We start from the raw sequence: 23522 nt of genomic DNA on the forward strand, positions 1-23522 counted from the left end.
CTTAAAACTCCCTCCCTAGGAATCTCATTAAATAACCAGGGAAGATTAACCACAAGAGAAGAAACTAGGAGTCCTCACCTTGCCCTGACAGACTTTTCATGTATTCCTCCAAGGGCAGCTCAGAGAGAGTATGTGAGAGGCTTTATCTGCATAATAAAACAACCTTTGTTCACAGTAAAGTTCTGTCCTTCACCTTCTGGCCACCGACCCCAGAGCTCAGAGGAACTTTGTCCCAGATCACTGTTCTTTGGGTTCATTCATTCCCCCCGAAAACCATTTACTGCTACAACCTTCATCTCCCCTTTCTCTATGAGGAAGGGTATATAAACATTTGGACCTTACTGGGTTGTTAGGTAATCATCCTCCTTTAATTCCCCTGAGCTATACATGTTAAATACATTTTGTATGGCTTTTTCTTCTATCAATTTGTCTATAGTCCATTTTCAGCAAACTTTCAGAGGATAGAAGGGAAAGCTTTTTCTTGATCCCTACAATGACAAATTAAACAGATGAGACTAGAAGTCTGGGAGTGCAAGGACTTCTTGGGATCATATCATTGTTTTCCCTGTTTTGGTTAGGAATACTGTCTTACTAGTGCAAATCGATGGCAGTTGGTTCAGTTCAGAAAACTCACATGTGGAAAGGCAATTTCCTGTGTGTCATATTTGTGGGACCTTCACTTCCTGAAACCAGTGAGTTTAAGGGTAATTTTTTCTTTCTTTTTTTTCTTTTTTGAGACGGAGTCTTGCTCTGTCGCCCAGGCTGGAGTGCAGTGGCGCAATCTCGGCTCACTGCAAGCTCCGCCTCCCGGGTTCATGCCATTCTCCTTCCTCAGCCTCTCCGAGTAGCTGGGACTACAGGCGCCCGCCACCACGCCCGGCTAATTTTTTTTTATTTTTTTAGTAGAGACGGGGTTTCACCATGGTCTTGATCTCCTGACCTCGTGATCTGCCCGCCTCGGCCTCCCAAAGTGCTGGGGTTACAAGCGCGAGCCACCGTGCCTGGCCGTGATTTCTCTTTCATTCACATATAGAAGGCATACTCTCTGAAACATCTCCTTTCTCATTTTAGTGATTTCCAAGCTATCTCTTTAGTCAAACGGACTTATTTCAGTTAAATTACAAATAATTGCTGCTAGGATGAATCCTGACTGAGAGTAATCAGTAATTCTCTTCCTGTCCATCCTCCATCAGATTTAGATAAAAATTCAATGATGTTTTTAAATCTCTGTGGGTTGGTTAGGAGAGGTGGGAGAAGATGACGGAGAGATGACGGAAAGGGAATTTAGGTAATGTTGCTGTATTTATTCATGTGCTTCCTTATTCCCTTAGTCAACTTAGTTTCATAAATTTCTTCAGGATCTTTTTCAAGATCTTTTGATTTTTTTTCAGCCTACTCTAATTACTCCTTGTCTATGTTACCATTCCTATTTGTAGAGAGCTCAGACTACCCTATCATGTGTTCCTGCTTTTTCATTTCTTTTTTTCTTTTTTTTTTGAGATGGAGTCTCACTCTGTCACCCAGACTGGAGGGCAGTGGTGTGATCTCAGTTCATGGCAACCTCCGCCTCCCAGGTTCAGGGTATCTTCCACCTCAGCCTCCCAAGTAGCTGGGATTACAGGCCTGTGCCACCACGCTTGGCTAATTTTTATATTTTTAATAGACATGGGGTTTCACCACATTGACCAGGCTAGTCTCAAACTCCTGACCTCAAGTGATGCATCTGCCTTGGCCTCCCAAAGTTCTGGATTACAGGTATGCGCCATCGTACCTGTCCCATGTGTTCTTTTTTATAGTCTATTCATTATATACATGATATATTTACTTCCTCAATTGTGGTGTAAGCATTTTTAGAGGATGCTTACACTACAACTGGGGAAGTAAATATGTCACGTTCCTATTCTATTTGTGTATTGCTTTACAAAGACATTCAGATCATACATGCTTGATAATGAATATATAAATAAATGTATATTATTTACATTTAGCATCTTCTCTCCCCTCAGTCTTTGTGTATCCTGAAGACAGCTTATATGCAAAATTAGAAGTATGGAAGTTACTAGAGTCTGTCCTGGCAGTTTCTGTATCTGTGTGTCTTGTACACAAACATTTGCCTAATGACTTTAATTTATGTTGGAAAATCTTACAACTAAGTGAAAATATGTGAAGTGAATAAAAAGTTTTTGTTATTCTAAAGAGAAAAATTAACCCGATACCCAACAGATAGAAAACATACAGATTAAACAAACTAAATTTATGTAAATAATAGATAAAAATAAAATAAATACAGTTTTCACATATGAATTTTTATTGTATTCATCAAAGGAGGAAGAGGAGACTTGGTTGTAGGTGATGGTCAATAGAGGAGGACTGGGAGGGGATTATTCTTTCAAAGTCAGTGAAGATTCAGTGCCAGACCAGCATTCAATATCAAATTTAATGTGATTAATAATTTCCTTTACTTTAAGGCTTTGACCAAACAAAAGCTAAACACAAAAAGGCTTTATAGAATATTGAAATGGTGAACATGTACAGCAGATTGAAGAGTCATAGAAGATGCAACCCTCTCATTCACTTTGCTTGGCATGTGTATGAAAAACAGTATTTTGGGTTCATCTAAATATGTCATTGATTTGGTGTGGCTGTGTCCTCATCCACATCTCATCTTGAATTGTAGCTCCCATAATCCCCACATGTCATGGGAGGGACCCAGTGGGAGGTAGGTGAATCATGGGACAAGTTACCTTCATGCTGTTCTCATGATAGTGAGAGAGTTCTCACGAGATCTGATGGTTTTATAAGGGGCTTTTCCCCCACTTTGCTCTGTACTTCTTACTGCTGCCATGTGAAGAAGGACGCGTTTGCTTCCCATTCCATTATGATTGTAAGTTTCCTGGGGTGTCCCCAGCCATGCAGAAATGTGAGTCAATGAAACCTCTTTCCTTTATAAATTACCCGGTCTCAGGTATGTCTTTATTAGCAGTGTGAGAATGGACTAATACAGTAAATTGGTACTGGGTAGTGGGGCACTGCTGTAAAAATACCTGAAGATGTAGAAGCAACTTTGGAACTGGGTAACATGCAGAGGTTGAAACAGTTTGGAGGGCTCAGAAGAAGACAGGAAGATATGGGAACGTTTGGAACTTCCTAGAGACTTGTTGAATGGCTTTGACCAAAATGCTGATAGTGATATGGACAATAAAGTCCAGGCTGAGGTGGTCTCAGATGGAAATGGTAACTAGTTGGGAACTAGAGGAAAGGTCTCTTGTTATGCTTTGGCAAAGAGACTGGCAGCATTTTACCCCCTGCTCTAGAGATCTGTGGAATTCTGAACTTGAGAGAGATGATTTAGGGTATCTGGTAGAAGAAATTTCTAAGCAGCAAAGTGTTCAAGAGGTGACAGAGCATAAAAGTGGAAAATTTGAAGCCTATGTGGTAGAAAAGAAAAACCCATTTTCTCAGGAGAAATTCAAGCTGGCTGCAGAAATTTGCATAAGTAATGAGGAACCAAATGTTAATCGCCAAGACAATGGGGAAAAGGTCTTCAGGGCATGTCAGAGACCTCCCTGCTGTGTACAGCCTAGGAACTTGGTGCCCTGTGTCCCAGCCACTCCAACCATGGCTACAAGGGGCCGAGGTACACCTTGGGTCATAACTTCAGCGAGTGCAAGCCCCAAGCCTTGGCAGCTTTCACATGGTGTTGGTCCTTCAGGTGTGCAGAGGACAAGAACTGAGGTTTGGGAACCTAGATTTCAGGGAATGTGTGGAAATACCTGGATGTCCAGGCAGAGGTGTGCTGCAAGGGCAGAGCCCTCATGGAGAACCTCTGCTAGGGCAGTGCAGAAGGGACATGTGGGGTTGGAGCCCCAACACAGAGTCCCCACTGGGACACTTCCTAGTAAAGCTATGAGAAGAGGGCCACCATCCTCTAGACCCCAGGATAGTAGAACCACTGACAGCTTGCACCATGCACCTGGAAAAGACTCAGACACTCAATGCCAGCTGTGAAAGCTGCCAGGAAGTGGGCTGCACCCTGCAAAGTCACAGGGTCAGAGCTGCCCAACATCATGGGAGCCCACCTCTTGAATCAGTGTGATCTGAATTTGAGACATGGAGTCAAAGGATACTATTTTGGAGCTTAAAGATTTAATTATTGCCCTATTGAATTTTGGACTTGCCTGGGGCCTGTAGTTCCTTTGTTTTGGCCAATTTCTCCCATTTGCAGTGGCTGTATTTACCCAATGCCTGTACTCTCATTGTATCAAGGAAGTAACTAACTTGCTTTTGATTTTACAGGCTTATAGACAGAAGGGACTTGCCTTTGGATGAGATTTTGGACTTGGACTTTTGCATTAATTATGGGATGAGTTAAAAGTTTGGGGAACTGTTGGGAAGGTATGATTGTGTTTTAAAATGTGAGGACATGAGATTTGGGAGGGGCCGGGGCAGAATGATATGGTTTTGCTGTGTCCCCACCCAAATCACATTTTGAGTTGTAGTTCCCATAATCCCCACATAATGAGAGGGACCCAGTGGGAGGTAATTGAATTGTAGGGGCGGTTTCCCCCATGCTGTTCTCATGATAGTTCTCACGAGATCTGACGGTTTTTTTTTTTTATTTTTTTTTATTTTTTTTTTTATTAATTTTTTTTTGCACACAAAAACAATAAACATTTTCTAAAAATACATACAAACAAAAAGATGCGTATCAAACATATTAGGAAGGTTACACATGGGAAATCGGGGAATAGAAATGGGGGGTGGGAGTTAAAATAAGGTAGAGAGGGACTTTATGTGGATCAGTGATAATAACTCAATCCTCTATTCGACAAAGAAGAGGGAGAAGGAAGAGGAAGAAAAAGAAAGTGGGATAAAGGATCAGAAAGGGAGGAAAATAGAAAAAATTAGAGTATGACTCCAGGGTAGACCTGTTTTGTTGTCACTGAGTTGGTTGGTTGGTTTGCCTGTTGTATTTTTCATGTTTCGCCAAGTTGGCCAGACTGGTCTCGAACTCCTAGCCCGAAGTGATCAACCCGCCTCGCCCCCCAGAGTGCCGGGACCACAGGTGTGAGCCACCATGTCCAGCCCCCACATTGCTTCTGGCCTCCATTGTAGACCTCCCAGACGGAGTGGCGGGGCAGAGGCGCTCCTCACTTCTTCCCAGACACGGGGCGGCCGGGCAGAGGCGCTCCTCACTTCCCAGATGGGGCGGCCAGGCAGAGACGCTCCTCACTTCTTCCCAGACGATAGGTGGCCGGGCAGAGGTGCCCCTCACTTCCCAGACAATGGGTGGCCGGGCAGAGGCGCCCCTCACTTCCCAGACGATGGGTGGCCGGGCAGAGGTGCTCCTCACTTCCCAGACGGGGCGGCCGGGCAGAGGCGCTCCTCACTTCCCAGACGATGGGTGGCCGGGCAGAGGCGCTCCTCACTTCCCAGACGGTCGGTGGCCGGGCAGAGGCGCTCCTCACTTCCCAGACGGGGCGGCCGGGCCGAGGCGCTCCACACTTCCCAGACGGGGTGGCCGGGCAGAGGCGCTCCTCACTTCCCAGATGGGGCGGCCGGGCAGAGGCGCTCCTCACTTCTTCCCGGATGGGGCGGCCGGGCAGAGGCGCTCCTCACTTCTTCCCGGATGGGGTGGCCGGGCAGAGGCGCTCCTCACTTCTTCCCGGACGGGGCGGCCGGGCAGAGGCGGTCCTCACTTCCCAGATGGGGGCGGGCAGAGGCGCTCCTCACTTCCCGGACGGGGCGGCCGGGCAGAGGCGCTCCTCACTTCCCAGACGGTGGTGGCCGGGCAGAGGCGCTCCTCACTTCCCGACGGGGGGCCGGGCAGAGGCGCTCCTCACTTCCCAGACGGGTGGCGGCGGGCGGGGGGGGGGGGGGGGGGGGGGGGGGGCTCCTCACTTCCCAGACGGGGCGGCCGGGCGAGGCTCCTCACTTCCCAGACGGTGGTGGCCGGGCAGAGGCGCTCCTCACTTCCCAGATGGGGCGGCCGGGCAGAGGCGCTCCTCACTTCCCGAGGGGGCCGGGCAGAGGCGCTCCTCACTTCCCGGACGGGGCGGCCGGGCAGAGGCGCTCCTCACTTCTTCCCGGACGGGGCGGCCGGGCAGAGGCGCTCCTCACTTCTTCCGGAGGGGCGGCCGGGCAGAGGCGCTCCTCACTTCCTTCCCGGACGGGGCGGCCGGGCAGAGGCGCTCCTCACCTTCCCCCGGGCGCCGGGCAGAGGCGCTCCTCACTTCTTCCCGGACGGGGGCGGCCGGGCAGAGGCGCTCCTCACTTCCCAGACGGGGGTGGCCGGGCAGAGGCGCTCCTCACCTCCCAGACGGGGGGCCGGGCAGAGGCGCTCCTCACTTCCCGACGGCCGGCGGCCCCCCCCCCGGGGGGCCGGGCAGAGGCGCTCCTCACTTCCCGACGGGGGGCGGGCGAGGCGCTCCCCCCGGGGGGGGGCGAGGCGCTCCTTCCCGGAGGGGGGCCGGGCAGAGGCGCTCCTCACTTCCCCGGACGGGGCGGCCGGGCAGAGGCGCTCCTCACTTCCCGACGGGGGGCGGGCAGAGGCGCTCCTCACTTCCCGACGGGGGGGCCGGGCAGAGGCGCTCCTCACTTCCCAGACGGGGCGGCCGGGCAGAGGCGCTCCTCACTTCCCAGACGGGGGGCCGGGCAGAGGCGCTCCTCACTTCCCAGACGGGGGGCCGGGCAGAGGCGCTCCTCACTTCCCAGACGGGGCGGCCGGGCAGAGGCGCTCCTCACTTCCCAGACGGTGGGTGGCCGGGCAGAGGCGCTCCTCACTTCCCAGACGGGGGCCGGCGACGCCCCCCCCCCGGCCGGCAGAGGCGCTCCTCACTTCCCAGACGGGGCGGCCGGGCAGAGGCGCTCCTCACTTCTTCCCGGACGGGGCGGCCGGGCAGAGGCGAGGCGCTCCTCACTTCTTCCCGGACGGGGCGGCCGGGCAGAGGCGCTCCTCACTTCTTCCCGGACGGGGCGGCCGGGCAGAGGCGCTCCTCACTTCCCCGACGGGCGGCCGGGCAGAGGCGCTCCTCACTTCCCGACGGGGCGGCCGGGCAGAGGCGCTCCTCACTTCTTCCCGACGGGGCGGCCGGGCAGAGGCGCTCCTCACCTCCCGACGGGCGGCCGGGCAGAGGCGCTCCTCACTTCCCGACGGGGGCGGGCGGCGCTCCTCCTTCCCGGACGGGGCGGCCGGGCAGAGGCGCTCCTCACCTTCCCGACGGGGCGGCCGGGCAGAGGCGCTCCTCACTTCTTCCCGGACGGGGCGGCCGGGCAGAGGCGCTCCTCACTTCCCGGACGGGGGGCCGGGCAGAGGCGCTCCTCACTTCCCCGACGGGGCGGCCGGGCAGAGGCGCTCCTCACTTCTTCCCGGACGGGGCGGCCGGGCAGAGGCGCTCCTCACTTCTTCCCGGACGGGGCGGCCGGGCAGAGGCGCTCCTCACTTCTTCCCGGACGGGGCGGCCGGGCAGAGGCGCTCCTCACTTCCCCGGACGGGGCGGCCGGGCAGAGGCGCTCCTCACTTCTTCCCGGACGGGGCGGCCGGGCAGAGGCGCTCCTCACTTCCCGACGGGGCGGCCGGGCAGAGGCGCTCCTCACTTCTTCCCGGACGGGGCGGCCCCCCCCCCCCCGCCGGGCAGAGGCGCTCCTCACTTCTTCCCGGACGGGGCGGCCGGGCAGAGGCGCTCCTCACCTCCCGACGGGGCCGGGCAGAGGCGCTCCTCACTTCTTCCCGGACGGGGCGGCCGGGCAGAGGCGCTCCTCACCTCCCAGACGGTGGGGGGGGGGTGGGGGGCCGGGCAGAGGCGCTCCTCACCTCCCAGACGGTGGGTGGCCGGGCAGAGGCGCTCCTCACCTCCCAGACGGTGGGTGGCCGGGCAGAGGCGCTCCTCACCTCCCAGACGGTGGGTGGCCGGGCAGAGGCGCTCCTCACCTCCCAGACGGGGTGGCCGGCCCCCCCCCCCCGTGGCCGGGCAGAGGCGCTCCTCACCTCCCAGACGGTGGGTGGCCGGGCAGAGGCGCTCCTCACCTCCCAGACGGTGGGTGGCCGGGCAGAGGCGCTCCTCCCCTCCCAGACGGTGGGTGGCCGGGCAGAGGCGCTCCTCACCTCCCAGACGGTCGGTGGCCGGGCAGAGGCGCTCCTCACTTCCCAGACGGTCGGTGGCCGGGCAGAGGCGCTCCTCACCTCCCAGACGGTGGGTGGCCGGGCAGAGGCGCTCCTCACTTCCCAGACGGTGGGTGGCCGGGCAGAGGCGCTCCTCACTTCCCAGACGGGACGGCCGGGCAGAGGCGCTCCTCACTTCCCAGACGGTGGGTGGCCGGGCAGAGGCGCTCCTCACTTCCCAGACGGTGGGTGGCCGGGCAGAGGCGCTCCTCACTTCCCAGACGGGGCGGCCGGGCAGAGGCGCTCCTCACTTCTTCCCGGACGGGGCGGCCGGACAGAGGCGCTCCTCACTTCCCAGACGGGGCGGCCGGGCAGAGGCGCTCCTCACTTCTTCCCGGATGGGGCGGCCGGGCAGAGGCGCTCCTCACTTCTTCCCGGACGGGGCGGCCGGGCCGAGGCGCTCCTCACTTCTTCCCGGACGGGGCGGCCGGGCAGAGGCACTTCTCACTTCTTCCCGGACGGGGCGGCCGGGCAGAGGCGCTCCTCACTTCCCAGACGGGGTGGCCGGGCAGAGGCGCTCCTCACTTCTTCCCGGACGGGGCGGCCGGGCAGAGGCGCTCCTCACTTCTTCCCGGACAGGGCGGCCGGGCAGAGGCGCTCCTCACTTCTTCCCGGACGGGGCGGCCGAGCAGAGGCGCTCCTCACCTCCCAGACGATAGGTGGCCGGGCAGAGGCGCTCCTCATTTCACAGATGAGGTGGCTGGGCAGAGGCGCTCCTCACTTCCCAGACGGGGTGGCCGGGCAGAGGCGCTCCTCACTTCCCAGACGGTGGGTGGCCGGGCAGAGGCGCTCCTCACTTCCCAGACGGAGTGGCCGGGCAGAGGTGCTCCTCACTTCCCAGACGGTGGGTGGCCGGGCAGAGGCGCTCCTCACTTCCCAGACGGTGGGTGGCCGGGCAGAGGTGCTCCTGACCTCCCAGACGGTGGGTGGCCGGGCAGAGGCGCTCCTCACCTCCCAGACGGTGGGTGGCCGGGCAGAGGCGCTCCTCACTTCCCAGACGGTGGGTGGCCGGGCCGAGGCGCTCCTCACTTCCCAGACGGTCGGTGGCTGGGCAGAAGCGCTCCTCACTTCCCAGACGGTGGGTGGCCGGGCAGAGGCGCTCCTCACTTCCCAGACGGTGGGTTGCCGGGCAGAGGCGCTCCTCACTTCCCAGACGGGACGGCCGGGCAGAGGCGCTCCTCACTTCCCAGAGGGTGGGTGGCCGGGCAGAGGCGCTCCTCACTTCCCAGACGGTGGGTGGCCGGGCAGAGGCGCTCCTCACTTCCCAGACGGTGGGTGGCCGGGCAGAGGCGCTCCTCACTTCCCAGACGGGACGGCCGGGCAGAGGCGCTCCTCACTTCCCAGACGGTGGGTGGCCGGGCAGAGGCGCTCCTCACTTCCCAGACGGGGCGGCCGGGCAGAGGATCTAATGGTTTTATAAGGGGCTTTTCCCTGCTTTTGCTCTGCACTTCTCCTTGCTGCTGCCATGTGAAGAGGGATGTGTTTGCATCTCCTTCTGTCATGATTGTAAGTTTCCTGAGGACTCCCCAGCCATGCTGAACTATGAGTTAATTAAGTCTCTTTCTTTATAAATTACCTGGTCTCAGGCATGTCTTTATTAGCAGTGTGAGAACAGACTAATACAGTCATGCAATTCAAAGTTGTTTCACACAATATTCTCTGACTACAAATGGTCATGTCAGGTAAATTGGTGAGTAGTACTGTGTGTCATTCAGGGTCTAAAAGGAAAATGGGCTGGGTGTGGTGGCTCATACCTGTAATCTCCACACTTTGAGATGCCAAAATGGGAGGATCACTTGAATCTAGTAGTTTAAGATTAGCCTGGGAAAAAGAGTGAGACATTGTGTCTAAAAAAAATAAAAATCAGCAGGGCATGGAGGCACACTCACTTGAGCCCAGGAGTTTAAGGCTTCAGTGAGCTATGATTGCACCACTGCACTTGAGTCTGGGTAACAGAGCAAGACCCTGTCTTAAAAAAAAAAAAAAAAAAAAGAAAATGAACAGTATACCAGAGGGAATTTAACACAAGGAATTAAACAGGTATTGTAGGTCTAAGAAGGCAAAAGGGGAACTGATGTAACACAGAGATGGTAAGTGTAGAAAGCGAAGCAGTGATCAACCGTAGGGTTGTAGAAACAAAGGTAAAAGGGTTGGGTTGTTAGAACTTGGTAACTTGGATGAAGGGCCGCATATAACTGGGAGGCTGGCTTCTGAGAAGGAGGTTGCTGGTGGCCCTGGAACTCAGAGGAAGTGCCTAGGATAGCAGGGACTCAGACCTCTGAAGAAGAGGTGTCCACTGGCTGATGCTCATGCCTTTGAGAGGGGGCCATGAGGCTGGCTCCGGGATTGTAAGAAAAGAAAAGAAATGAAACTGGAAACAACGACCACTCTCAGAGTAAACAAATTATGGCTGGGATGATGCTAATTGAAACAAGAAACAAAATAGGAAGCAGCCAGACCTATATCCCTCCTCCAGCCTTTCAGTCTCTTTTTAACACCCCTTATTGACAGAAACCAATAAAGCCAGCAAGCAAAAAAAAAAAGATATGGTTTGCAGAGTCCTCACCTTAGCATCAAAAAGCAGATTACAGAGGGTGGGCCCCTCTTTGGCCACTTCCCTAAACATTCATTCATACACATCCTTCTATATATTGTCTGCTTGAAACCATGACGTCAAAATATAATTTCTTATAGCATGTTTATTTATTTTGGGGTGACAAATCATTATAATAAAAGAGGAGTTGTCCAAAAAGTGACATAACTTTATAATAGCCATTATGGCTAAAAGTCATTAATTGAACAGTCATTACATGAGGGGATCAGGAACTAAAAATCAACACTCATTACGGTCATAATGTAAAGAGACGTCACAGGAAATCATATGTATCCACCATTTATGAATAGAGGAAGTCTGAGACCTAAGAACAGGAACTGGTCCAAAGGGGTAATCTGGAGCTGTATCTTTTTAAAGACAAAATACCTCCTCCAGACTTAACAGAGCTTGAAGTGTGAGAACCAGGAAAAGAGGAGTCAATCTCTGGGACCTGAGCTAATATCTACTTTCATGGACACCCCTACAGTCTAACTTTCATTCATTCATTTAACTATTATATGTTGAGTACATTAAATGTTCTAGGCACTAGAGTGGTGAACGAGACTTAATCCATGCTCTGATGGAACTGACTCTTTTTCTTTTTCCTCGCCCAGGTTGGAGTGCAATGGTGCTATCTTAGCTTATTGCAACCTCTGCCTCCCGGGTTCAAGCGATTATTGTGTCTCAGTCTCCTGCATAGCTGGGATCACAGGTATGCATCACCATGCCTGGCTAATTTTTTCATTTGTAGTAGAGATGGGGTTTCACCATGTTGGCCAGGCTGGTTGCAAACTCCTGGCCTCAAGTGATCCATTCACCTGGGCTTTCCAAAGTGCTGGGATTATAGGCATGCGCTATTGTGCCCAGCCAGAATTTACTCTTTAGTGGGTGATTACAACAATTAACAGGTAGAAAGTAAATATATAAAGCTTAAATAAAGATATCAAGAAGTAGTAGGTACTACAAAAGAAAACAGAAAAATGAATGGAGAATAGAAATTTAAACTAACCGGTAATAAGGGAGATGCAAGTCAAGACAATTAAATGTCTTTTTCACTTCCCAGATGGGTAAAAGTATAAATTATTGATAATAGCACCTTGTAAAGGATGAAATGAAATGGATATTTTCATACACTGTCAATAGGAGTAAATTGGCAAAGCGTTTCAGGGAGATATTATTTAGTAGTATAGAAACAAATTTGAATTTTGCACATTAGGTTAATATATTAAGTTGAATCATATGAAATTGCCAATATTTGGCAAATTTCGGCCTAAAAAATGAATTTGAAAATAGATCAAATGAAATTATCCACACTGGAACACTGAAAGAAAAAAGAGTAAAATGTTTTCAAAATTTCAAGGACATACTGGTCAAAAGGGAACTGAACCAAACCACAGTTTATTTTTCTTTTTGGTAGCTCCAGAATGAAAGAGGCTGTCTGTTATCTACTGGTTAGATAAAGTAAGAATTTCTCTTCTACATAGGCGATGAGAGGATGGGTCAGATAATTTCAGTTGCTCCTTTTATCTGGTTTTTCTATCTCCTGAGAGAGCATCCTTCCTTTTCTGATTCTCAATCTGTGTACATAACTCATCTGAGGGATCTTTATAAGCTTGTAAGTCATAGACTTGACTGTTTCCTTTCAATGTCCAAGTATTTTATTATGTGTGATGTCTCTGGAGTCTACTTGCCACCTAAAAATTGAAAATATGGTCCCAAGCCATCATTTCTGGATATCATTTGAAGCAGGAAACGTGACAACCGTTCAAATAGGAAACAATGACCATGACCATTCCCAGAGTCAACATTAGATAATGCATGGACCTGTTGCATGGGATTTATGATGGTCAAGGGTGATAGAAGTCAAGTTTCTTGGGTTCCCTCAGTCTAAGATGTCCTTCCTGTTGGAAAGGATCCCCAAATCATTCCACTGTAGGGTCACAACCACAAAGGCATCTTTAGGATAAAAAGTGGTGGATAATTTCTCTACACTTCCTTGAAGTTCTGAGTAAGTCTCATCCTGTCCTTTTGAGTTTGAGTCACTTTGGCAGCACAGTCACTTTCCTGTGCTGACTCAGATCCTTTTATTTAAATCCCTATTCCTGTCACTTGAAGGTGCTTGATGGAAACTGAAGCCCTTTGTTTATTAATTCCATGTGACCTATTCTTTAGTGGGTAGTTAAAAATTTCAAGGACACTGAAAAATACCAAAATACCAAAGAGTGTGCTGTCAGTTGTAGAGGAAACTAGGCTATGCCATTTGATTCAGATAGTTAAAGTTGGCATTGATAGTTCTTTGGTAACATTCTTGATTTCCATTTGTGAAAATTTTAGCCCAATTTCAGGCCAACATACACAAATGTATATCTCTATTAGACTATTAAGAAAAATAATAGATGTTTAATTTTATATGATGTGGCTTGATTCTCTTTTACAAAGTAAAATCTGAGCATGTATGAGATTACCAGCTGGGGGTTGTTAGATTTTGAGACCCGAGTTTTTGATCTTGTGGCCTAGAACCGATTGGTCACTGGATGACTTAAGAGGGAAAAGAAAAATTCTGCGTTGCTAATAAAATCTGTATTTGTGGTGACCTGACAGTTTCACAGTGGGGGGACTTATTTGTGCTCCAGCTCATGGCCTCATCAACTTAGTTTCAAGTCAGAGCCAGAGCAGTAAAATGTGACTTTATTTTTTTGAGCATTTAGTATATTTTAAAAGTTGATGATACATTTCTGGTAACAGTGACTAAACTATTTAGGTAAAATATAGAAAACAAATATTCTTAAAAGCATCAAGATGATGATTAACACTGAAGAATTATGAGGCCTGAAGTAAAGGAAAAACTGGAACCCAGAGCCGTAAGCAAGTAGAGAAACCATTTTTTGGCTAAGGGCATTTCCTGACCTGCATATTAGGGTTTGACAGCCTTCTGTGACTAATGGGACAGACATAGAAGACCAGAGTCTGCCCAAGTTGGGGAGTTTATCAGGAGAATAATCCAACAGTAAGGTAGGACCATAAATTTCTGTAATCTTGGGATAAAAATGAACTGTAAAAGAAACATCCCTTATGTTACACAGTTTAAGTTCAGAGCATCTTTCACACCTTTTACTAGGTTAAAGGTGGTTCTGGGTTGGAAGTACCCCCAGGTGCGGGGCAAGAAAGCTTTCATTGTAGATCTCAGATTATTCCAAAAATATTTTTCCAGATACAAGATATGGCACATACTCAAAAATAATAAGGAACACAAAGAAACTAAACCAGGTGTGAAAACCAGCAGACATGTCAGGCAGTTGAAATCAAGCCCCCAAATATTAGATATATTAGAAAGACTGCAAAACAATGATGTCCACATTATTCATGAAACAAAAATTTGGAAGAATTTTGCCCACTTGGATGTTTTCTTAGCTTCAACTTAACATTCAGGCTCACAAGAAACTCAGAGGCCATACTTGACACCAGATTAATCCGAGAGACGTAGGATAAGAATTATAGCTTGCTATCAGGGCAGCATCAGGCATGATATTTCTATAGGAGCAGTCCCTGCAGCAGCAGTCCACACAGTACCTAGGAGATAGTCTCTTGACTCTCCACCCCTCACTCTCTACCTGGGGACAGCTGAGGTGCATGTGGCACCATCCTGGAGCCATTATCTCTTGTAAGAACTTAATAGTTTCCAATGCCTATGCCAGGTGTAAGCAAGTTATAGGAGTCACTGCATTCAGAGAAGCTCAAAGTCTGGCTTCTTCCAGTTACTTAGTTTTCCCAGTCCAAGTGTAGTCCATCAGTTAGGAGTCTTTTTTATGATATGCAATGTTTGCTTAGTAATATAGTTGACATTTTGTCATTAGAAGGCTCTAGGTGGACAGAGCTAGAAAGTTAATTAAGGTCAAATTATCATGCAGAAGGAGAAAAGTGTTTTGTTAACAATTTACACACCAATTGGAAACAACAAAAAAATGACAGAATAGATTTAGAGAGAGGCAAATAGAAATTCAGAAAAAAAAAACAAAACAAAATTAAGAGCTCAGTGGAAGAGTTTAACAGGAGAGCAGTCACAGCTGAAAAGAGAACTAGTAAAGTGGGAGATGGGGAAGAAGAAAAAAATTCAGAATATATAACAAGGAGAAAAAATAATATTTAATACACAAACACAAAAATATAGCAAATAGAGTGAGAAAGTCTATTTTTTTTTAGTTAGAGGCTCAAAAGTAGAAGAGAGAGAAAATAGAGGCAATAACTGAAGAGATAATACTTGAGAGTTTTCCAGACAAAATGAAACTCAAAGTCAACAGATTCTAGAAGGCCTACCAATCAAAGAAGATAAATAAAGGGAACTCTATAACTAAAGAAAGAATAGTAAAATTGCAGACAACTAAAAAAAAAAAACAAAGACAAAAATAGTAAAGACAAAAAACAGGAAAAAAAGGAAGATTACATTCAAATAAGCAGCAGCGAGACAATTGGCTGCCTTCTGAACAGCAACAATCAAATGCAAATATTTCAATATGCTGAAAGAAAATAACTGCCTCCAGAATTACATACTTACTAAAAATAATCTCCAATAATTAAAGCAAAATAAAGACACTTTCAGAGAAAAATAGCTGAAACAGTTTTTCACAAGCAGACCAACACAAAAGGAAATTCTAAATGATGTTTCTCAGGCAGAAGGGCCATGATTACATATGGAAATTCAGAGACATAGCAGAAATAAAGAGCAAGATAGCAGCACATATGTTGATAAATATAAATTAACATTAACTACATAAAACATATGTCTAGTCTTCTGGGGTTTAAAAATAGTAATACTGAGACCTAATAAATGATAACAGCATATATATAGAGTGAGACTAAATGGAATAAAAGTATTCCAACATCCATATATTTTCCAGGATGAGGATAAGGGTATCAATTATTACTATGTTCAATAAATTAAGGATTAGCTGGGCACGGTGGCTCACGCCTGTAATCCCAGCACTTTGAAAGGCTGAGGTGGGCGGATCATGAGGTCAAGAGATGGAGACCAACCTGGCCAACACAGTGAAACCCCCGTCTCTACTAAAAAAATACAAAAATTAGCTGCACCTGTAGTCCCAGCTACTTGGGAGGCTGAGGCAGGAGAATCACTTGAACCCGAGAGGAAGAGGTTGCCGTGAGCCAAGATCGCGTCACAGCACTCCAGCCTGGAGACAGAGTGAGACTCTGTTTCAAAAAAAAAAAAAAAATTAAGGATTAAGATTGTAATTTTTAAAGTAACCACAAAAGAATAGAAGCAACTTAAATACAATTAAAGGAAATACAATTCAAGCAACTGAAATACAATTAAAGGAAATACAATAAGGAAAAAAGTGAAGCAAAGCATATAAAAAAGTAAAAACATATAATGTTATAATAGTTTAAAATAACCAATCCAAAACAGACAGGAAAAGAAATAGAAACAGAACAAGCAGAACAAATAGAAAAAAATAAAGATGGTAGATTTAAAATTAATATATATCAACAATTACATTAAATGTAAGTGGACCAAATTATCCAGTAAAAAAAAAACCCCGAAATACTGCTAGACTGGATTTTAAAATTAACTATGTATTTAGGAGTTGTATCTAAACCAGAAAGTGAGAGAAAGGTTGAAAATGAAAGGTGAGAAAACGAGCTTGACTGAAAACATTAACAAAAAGGTAGCTATATTAATAGACTCTAAAGCAAAAAAACATGACATCAGAATATACCTCTTAGAGAATATAACCATTCCTTTCTAAATACTTTTTATGCTGACTGGTTATCATAGATGACAATATATGTTAATCTGTCTGCACCATTTTGTTAAGACAAAAAGCTTTGATATTTTCTTCTTCACTCTCCAACTATAAAGCTATAATAAACTAATAAATCTTTAAATATCCCTTATATTTAAAATTTTTGTATAAGTGATTATTGTCATGTTATTTAGCGCAGTGATTTATTTTCATCCTTTCTTCCTAATCTCCAAGTATTGCCAGGTACTTGAGCTTTTCCAATGTACATGTATCAAAGCCAGCATGAGTCCAGAACCCACTGCCTCTGAGAGCTGATCCATGGTAATTCTTTTCCCAACATCCCCTTGGTCTCTAGGACTCTAATGACCAAAGGAAAAGAGATTGCTGTTGCTTGGCTACTATGTTGGTAGATATGATTTAAGGCTACAGGTATGTCCAGATTTACACTGTGGAAAGGTCACTCAGGATACACTGTGGCAAATGGGTTGGAATAGACAAGACTGGCTGTAGAGAGGCCAGTTTTTGATCTACTTATGTTAATGAAGGTGATGGATGGACCAGCGTAGTAACAAAATGGGAATGAGTCTGTATAGAGTCCAATAAATTTAAATACTATAATTCTTTGGAAATAAATTGTTGTGTTGGGAGATTGGGAGTGTTTAAAGAAGATATCAAGATCTGATTTGAGCAGCAGGATGCATAGCAGTGAGGATAAGTGTCTGGGCAGGGGTAGAAGCAGGTTTTAGTGATCTGTTGAAACACCCACGAAAGCACACTACTCTTTGGGAGATGCTGGCTTGGGGCTGAACATTGAGGTAGAGGGTAGTACATAACGCTGACAGGGAACTCACTGGTGTGTTGAGTTTTAGCATCTGTGACTCTGAGATACATATGAGGCCTCTTGTAAATTTTGGAGTTGAGAGTAGAAAGTACAGGTTTGTATTTTAGAAGGAGATTTGGGAATAAATGTAGCTCTGGTTGACAGACAATATGTGAAGGTTTGTTGGCCAGAACTAGTATGTGTCTTGGGTGTTGGGCAGAGAACAGATAGAGCCAAAGCTCTGCAAGGTCAATGTGAAGGGTGATTTCCTTGTTGGGTTCAAGTTTATGACTCAGCCTGGACCTAGCTTGGCTTCTCAACTAGAGAAGAAGCATGATTCCATGTCACACACAACTCCTGTCTTTGAAAAAGTCATAATGACTCCCAGACCCAACATGTGGGGCAAACTTTCCACATTTTTCTCTTCAGTTTAATCTTTCCAGGGAAAATTGGAGAAAGAAATCTCTCTATTTGAACTTCATCAAAAGACCAATATGTTAATATTTCAGCCATTAATATGTCTTTAAACCAGGTTACCCCTTACACAGCTATTACACGAAAGTGTATTAACTGAGGAAACTGGATTCTCCCAAACAATGAAACACTGACTGCAAGCATTATTAATCTTTTTATATCATATATTCCTTCGAATATTTTATACATTTTAGAAAGCAGACAAATAATAGTATTATAATGATTACAAGACTGATCATTACTCTTTTACAAAAAACAGCCACAAATAACTAACTCCATTAGCATTACCTTCTGTCCTTTTATTTCCTCTTTCTTCATCTTTTTTTTGCCTATGATATTCTGGTATAGCATATTTCCTCTTTCTTCTAATTCTAATTCTGATTCTGCTTCTTATTTCTTCCCTAGATTAAAACTTTACTTACCTATGCTGCCAGTTAGTGCTTCCTTCCCAGAGCCACTAAGGCAACAGTTTGAGGTTGAGGTCCTAAATTGAAGATTTAGGATCAGAAACAAGGAACCTGGATGAATTTCTGATGTTTTTTCTATAGGAGTCTGTTACGCAGCTGGAAAGAGCCTTTTTCGGAATTAAAGTTTGATCAGACAAATAAGCTATTTTAATATTTATAGTTTTGTCTAGTAAAAGTATTCTATAAAAACCTTGGTTTTGGATGTCTACTGTTAGCTTTTAGTCAATACTGCAAAAAGCTTCTTTTGGAACAATTTCCGTCTTTTTCAGTATTGTATTTCAATTGTTTCTCCAGGACCACACATAAGAGCTGGACTTGTGGTCCAGTGGTAGAATTTTCACCTCCTGCATAGGAGACCCTGGTTCAATTCCTAGCCAATGCAACAAGTTTTGTGCTTCACTTCTCTATATTCTTTATACTTCTGCCCTACACAGGCTATCCCATGTTTAAGGGCCTTGGTTGTGGAGGCTTTTGACTTACGACAATGGTAACCCAAGAGATGGCCAATGCCTGAAGCATAAGATATTCAGGAAATGATCTAATGAGCTAGTGACCTTGCGGTTAGAGTCAAGAGCCATTCCTATAATCCCAGCACTTTGGGAGGTCAAGGCAGGTGGATCACCTGAGGTCAGGAGTTTGAGACCAGCCTGGCCAACATGGTGAATCCCAGTCTCTACTAAAAATACAAAAATTTGCCAGGCATGGTGGCACACACCTGGAGCTGCTTAGCATAGTCTATCTTTGAAAGTGGCAAGTGTTTCTGGTAGTTTGATGCAGTTTTGAATATTGGTATGTAAAACTTTTGTTACTTTCACCTATTCTCCAGGTAGATCCCTGGAATCCCAAAGAACCATCACGTCTCTGATTCGCATGCTAGACCTTGGGCTGACCGCTGGGTCATGCCTCACTATGGAGCAAGGATCAAGAAGTGAAGTCCCTGGAAGGAGAGAAGCTGTGGGGAGGAGCAATCACCTTGGTGGTGTCACATGTCAGCAGCCCAAGAAAAGGGGAGGCATGTGGGGAGGAATCCGTGTGGAGAAGAGGGGAGCAGCAGAGACATGGCTTTGGGCAGAGGTGGCAAGTGGAGCCTCAGGCCTGTACCCTGGACACCATGAACAGAACTAGTTAACATTGCTGCCCACCATGGCCTCCGTGTGTTCCGTGAGCTCATTTGCTTTCCCAAAAGGATTCCTAGCAATGTGTGTCAACAGGTGTTGGCCTGATTTTTTTTTTCTATTTTTATTTTTTGAGACTGGGCAGTGCAGCAGTGGCTTGGTCTCGACTCACTGCAACTTCCACCTCTTGGGTTCAAGTCCTTACCTGGCAATACTGTGTTGAAGCCATTGAAACTGTCCCTATAAACTTTATAAAATTAATCTGGGAAGAAGGGAAGGGGAGAAACAAAAATAAACAAGCTTGCAGCAATTTTGCATTACTCTTGAGAGCAGCCTGCTCTTGGACCTGCTTCCTCACAGTTGTTTGGTGCTCTTTGTGCTAGAATCAGGCAGGCCCTAGATTACAGTTCTCCTGAACTGTTCTGTAGATAACAACCTGGACATTATGAAATGTTAAGTTTCCCGTTAGAGATATTCTTTCAGATCCTGTGTACCAGTGAAACTGCTGACATCAGCTGGTCTGAAGGACCCCACTGAGGAACTGACTCAGAATGCAGTTTCCAAATCCTAATGGTTTCATCCCCCTTCCCCTGCCCAATCAACAACCTTAATTTTCCAACCCGTCACCCTCCACAATCCCCTTAAAAACCCTAACGCAGAAGTTCTTGAGGAGATGGATTTGAGGGTCTACTCGTATCTCTCCCCTTGGCTGCCCTGTGATCATTAAATTCTTTGTTGCAAACTGCTGTCTTAGTGTGTGGGTCTATTACTGCACAGTGGGCATATGAACCTACTGCCCTTATAACACCAGAGTTGTTTTCTACTTTGTTTTAACTATTTTAGGAATCTCTGTATTTGTTGAATAAAAATTGTAATGCGATATATAATGTTTTGTTTTTTTTTTGTTGTTTTGTTTTGCTTTTTAGCATTTTTTCTCTAAAGAAGAATCAGGCTTTCAGGTGAACAATCTAGGAGACTTCATTTATAAAAATGAAAATGACAGATTACTTATGTGATGAGGCACATTGAAAGAGCCCATAAAGTGGCAGCAAAAATTAAACCAGGATGCTCAATTTCAAGACAATATCCTAGTAAAATTATTAGATTTTAAGGACAAAACATACTCAGGTCTCCAGGCATCATTGTGGAACAAGTTACAAAAGCAACTGAATTAGATGGGCACTAACATACAAGGCAAGGTAACAGTGAAGCAGCATTTTCAAAAAACTTATATATAGAAAGTGCAGTGTGGCTGGGCCACCCCAGCCCCCAGCAGTGGGGTAGGGTGGCACTAAAGTGGATCCAGAAGGAATTAACCAACTTGCAGACAGATCCTCCTGCCCAGTGCTCCACGGGGCCTCTGGGTAATAATGACAGTCCTTGCCAAGGAGGTGTTTTCTTCCTGACCATCCACTTTCCTACGGATTGCCTGTTCAAGCCCCCAAAGCTTGCTTTCACAACCAAAATTTATCACCCCAATATCAATAGCAATGGCAGCATCTGCTTCGACATCCTATGGTCTCAGTGGTCTCCAGCATTGACTGTGTCAAAAGTTCTCTTGTCCATCTGCTCACTGCCCTGCATCCCCAACCTCAGTGATCCTCTGGTGCTAGAGATAGCCCACACCTACAAGGCTGACAGAGAGAACTACAACAGACTAGCAAGACAGTGGACAGAAAAATGTGCTATGTGAGACATTGTCTCCCTTGAATTCAAGGTCTTCCCTTGAAATTCTGGGCTGTGGCTGGGCCATTCAAAGTGTCATCTGTTCTTCAAACAAATTGATACAGGATTTAAAAAGAAATTATTTAGGCACTAGGGTAAGGAAGCCCTTGGTAAGGTTCCCTTTTAAGGAAAAGCAGCCCCCAAATAATTTCTTTTCTAACAAAGAGCAGCCTGTAAAATCGAGCTGCAGACATAGATAAGCAAGCTGGAAGCTTGCACGGGTGAATGCTGGCGGCTGTGCCAATAGGACAAGGCTACCTGGGGGGTAGGCATGTTCAACATGGTGGCTCCATCTTCCCTTTTCCTTTCTAACCACGTGTACAGTAAGGAGCAGACAACACGGCGCAAGTAAAGTAGAAAACCCATTTGCATAATAAGAAGATTAGGGTGGGGTGGCCAGCTTCTTCCAGCGCTATGTAAATGTCACACCTGGTCCAACCAATCTTTGGGCCGTATGTGAATCAGACACTGCCTCCTCAAGCCAGCCTATAAAACCCTGTGCACTTCACCACAAAACCAGAAGTTCCACTCTGGCAACCCTCTCTCTCTCAGGAGAGAGAGCTATTTTCCTTTCTCTTTCTTTTGCCTATTAAACCTCCACTCCTAAACCCACTTCTTGTGTGTCCACATCCTCAGTTCCCTTGGTGTGAGGCAACGAACCTTGGGTATTTACCCCAGACAACTATGCCACTTCAAAATGTTGGTCACCCACTCTCTCCAGCTGCAGCATGTTGGTGCCATTCTCAACAATTATGGCTTTGACAATGCCACATCTTTGATGCCAAATCAGCAGCCATAGTTGTTATCATCTGCAGCCTTCCCGGTTACACTGGAATCTCTCTCTCTGCCCCAGTTTATCTGTTGGTCTTTTGGGGAGCTAGGCCCTGCACCTGTCTCCTACCCAGCCTCAAATTGTGCCACTGCTCACAAAAGTACCACACCAGGTCTTCAGCCAGGCCCCTCACCACATAACCTTTGCCTTTTAGAACTCAGTGCCATCCTGGGTAACCAGGGTTTCCTCACACCCTGTCTGCTGCACAGCCACAGCCTGAGGAGGCTCAGCTCATGCTGGAGGAAATTGGGAACAGTGTCACTGGGAAGTGAAGGCCTTGCCCTGAGGCTTCCACCAGTCTTATTCACCATTTGCCACATGCTGGCATTTCCCCCCTCAAACCAAGAAGCAGCAAGTGGAAAATGTTAAGATATAAAGCACATAACACCCCATAAGGCATGACTATATTTTTAGAAGCAAGAGGAAAATTATGAAACCCCTAGAGGTTTGGGTTATGTTTTTCCACATGATGAGGATTTTTGCCACCCCTGCTCCTCCCACTAGGAGCCTACACTAAGTTCAAGTGTGAGCCATTCACAGACTAGAACACAAGGAGGGAGAGAGACTCCTTGGATGGATCATGAGGTCAGGAGATCAAGACCATCCTGGCTAACACAGTGAAACCCCGTCTCTACTAAAAATACAAAAAATTAGCCAGGCATGGTGGTGGGCGCCTGTAGTCCCAGCTACTCTGGAGGCTGAGGCAGGAGAATGGCGTGAACCTGGGAGGCGGAGCTTGCAGTGAGCGGAGATCGTGCCACTGCACTCCAGCCTGGGCGACAGAGTGAGACTCCATCTCAAAAAATAAAATAAAATAAAATAAAATAAATAAAATAAAATAAAATACAATTTACTCATTAAAAAGAAGAAAGTGCAAATTAAGGATATTATATCTGATGAAACTCTCTTCAAGGTACAAGGTACAAGGGAATGGCTTTGCTTAAGCTTCACATAGGCAAGGCTCAACCATACTATGACTCAAACCTTGACCAAATGCCCTCCTGGACCATGGTAAGAGAAGTAGTCTTGTGAGGCATTATCATAAGACTATTTCTTACTCACCTCTTGTGGGGGCCTCCTTGTCTTGCAGCAGCCTACCAGCGGGCAGTTTCTCGCCTGTTTCTGGTAAGCCATGGAAATTTCCATCTTGCCCCAATCCCCTCAATCGTACAGCTACAAACTGTAACTGCCTAGCTGCAATATAAAATTGGCCCCTTCTTGACAGAGCAACCCACCACTTGGGTTGTCATCTAGTAACTCCAGTTTGGTGTCATACTGTGGAATTATGGATGTGGGGAGCCGACAACATACTAATCTTTCTTATGCATAGATATCCCCTATTACTTATGCTGTGTGCATAAGTCCAAGTGTGAGCCATTCATAGATTTGATGCCAAACATGGGACCAGTAAGGTCACAATGCCTTCTAGGAGAAAAAACAGAAAGAACTACATGGGGCCAGGTTAGGGGGCTTGAGAAGGGCCTCCAGGATCTGGTAGCAGATGTTCTCCCCCAAGTAGTAGGTGTGAGAGGAGAGTAACAGTCCTCCTATTGTTCTATGTGTTAGTGAGTATTTG

General features: G+C 47.0%; 1 pseudogene; it reads left to right on the top strand.

Annotated features, from left to right (window-relative positions):
* The first annotated feature begins 604 nt into the window (after positions 1–604).
* On the top strand, positions 605–21082 carry LOC100594901 (annotated as a pseudogene).
* Positions 21083–23522: the final 2440 nt, after the last annotated feature.

Source organism: Nomascus leucogenys, chromosome 12 (assembly GCF_006542625.1).
Source record: "Nomascus leucogenys isolate Asia chromosome 12, Asia_NLE_v1, whole genome shotgun sequence".
In the NCBI taxonomy this organism is placed as follows: Eukaryota; Metazoa; Chordata; class Mammalia; order Primates; family Hylobatidae; genus Nomascus; species Nomascus leucogenys.